The sequence below is a fragment of the Dioscorea cayenensis genome, unplaced genomic scaffold, assembly GCF_009730915.1.
Source record: "Dioscorea cayenensis subsp. rotundata cultivar TDr96_F1 unplaced genomic scaffold, TDr96_F1_v2_PseudoChromosome.rev07_lg8_w22 25.fasta BLBR01000303.1, whole genome shotgun sequence".
NCBI lineage: Eukaryota > Viridiplantae > Streptophyta > Magnoliopsida > Dioscoreales > Dioscoreaceae > Dioscorea > Dioscorea cayenensis.
Genome location: NW_024086694.1, coordinates 24,364 through 26,148, shown reverse-complemented (window position 1 = coordinate 26,148; position 1,785 = coordinate 24,364). Strand labels below are relative to the sequence as shown.

At 42.7% G+C, this 1,785-nt stretch overlaps 1 non-coding gene across 1 annotated transcript; it reads right to left on the bottom strand.

The window, feature by feature from the left end:
• Positions 1-1,678: 1,678 nt before the first annotated feature.
• LOC120254022 lies at positions 1,679-1,785 on the bottom strand. Its single transcript, XR_005534503.1, has one exon. It is a non-coding gene; the product is annotated as a small nucleolar RNA R71 (small nucleolar RNA).

The window sequence follows — 1,785 nt, the reverse complement described above, 5'->3', positions numbered from 1 at the left end:
GGTTACGTATTGCTGATTCATTGATTTTACATTCAATTTCTTTTGATTGTATTAAGCTCCATGGAGAGCTAAACCCCTAGTGGGTACTTGGATGATTGTGAACCCTAGGATGTATTTGTTTCATTGAACTTTTTATTATGCTTTCAATAAATTGATGTTTATTGTGAGTTCCAACCTTTAATGCTTGATTGTATGAACATTTCCCAGAGTGACACTAGGGTTGAGAGTTCTTGTTGGTAACCTTGTGAGTGAGTGACACACCACGAGCTGCTAGACAAAGCTAGGTTTGAGAGGGTTGAGAGGATGAGTCGAGAGGCATGTGAGCGCCCCTTCCTCCGGGCGTGATAGAGTCTACCTCCGCTCCTTCGAGTTCTTTGCGCCATAATAGAGTGAGTGGTCTAAGGGATGAACCTCCGCTGGGGCCCTAGTGTGCGTGCCATGGAGTGAAGCGTTGAGAGGATGTTAGTATCTAGGGCTTAATTGTGGCTTGGGACCTTCTGCCTGGACCAAAGTATTAGGTCTATATTTAGGAAGAGATTTATCACTTGGAATCCCTAGAGTTCATTGCAACTCTATGCAATGTGAGGTGTTGAGATTGTTCAATTTCTCCTCCGGACATGTATAGAGTTAGCATAGTTGACCTTAGATTTGGAAACTATGTATGTAAGGATTTCACCCGACTCTCCATTGCATTGATTAGGAAGCATAATAGAGAGTTCTTACACTTGAAGCTGATTAACCTAGGTGAAGCATTATCCCGAGTACCCCATCTTTATCGATTGCCTTACCCTCTTCTTACTTTTTGCTCTTTCACTTGTTGATTTTTATTGTTGAGAACTCGAATCAATTTCACACCTATCACAATTGATCTTCCACATGCCTAAGAATCAAATTAAGTATTTTCACCCCTACTCCCTCGTGGATTCGGCCCGCCCACCCGGATTATTACTCGATAGCCCGCACTTCATGGATATAAGCAAGGGAACTTGTCAGTTTTTTTGGCGCTGCTGTCGGAGCTAGGCGCTTAGAGATACTTTGCACTTTGTTTTCTTTAGCTATTCCACTCACACATTCTATTCATATCTTCTTATTCTATCATCATTCCGATTTTCTTTTTCTTTACTTTGGTGCATGCTCCGTGTTACGGACCCGAGGGAATCCATCAATATTGATTAAAGGAGACCTTGAGCTTGAACGCACACTTCAGAGGAAAGGGAAAGAACCTATACAAGAATGTACTTAATCCAAACTTTGATTTTGAAGTAGAAGGATCTCGACAACATGGCGTAACAAAATGAGCAACAACGGACACTATCCGATTATGCTGCACTCTTCAAGTTGGGGACACAATAGAGTATTGTGCGCCGCCTAATAACAGCTCAGAATTTTCGAGCTAAAAGCCGTCATTCATCCATATGTCAGCAAAGAAGACGCACACTCAACTGCTTGGCATCGATGAGGATCCAAATAGTCACACTGTAGAGCGCCCTCGAGGTGTGTGGACATGTCAAGATAAATGGTGTGATGGATGATGCCATCAAATTGAGAGCCTTCCCATTTTCCTTAAAGGGAAAAGCAAAGCAGTGGCTACACTCATTACCTAGGGCATCAATCACTACATGGGAGGAGATGGTAGAAGCTTTTTCTAGCCCTGCTATTTCCTCCCTGAAAATCAAGAAAGCTTAGGAATGAGATCTCATCCTTTATGAAGTTGGAATTGGAGTCTCTATTTGAGACATGGGAAAGGTTCAAGGAACTCCCGCGCAAGTGTCCGCAACACGGATT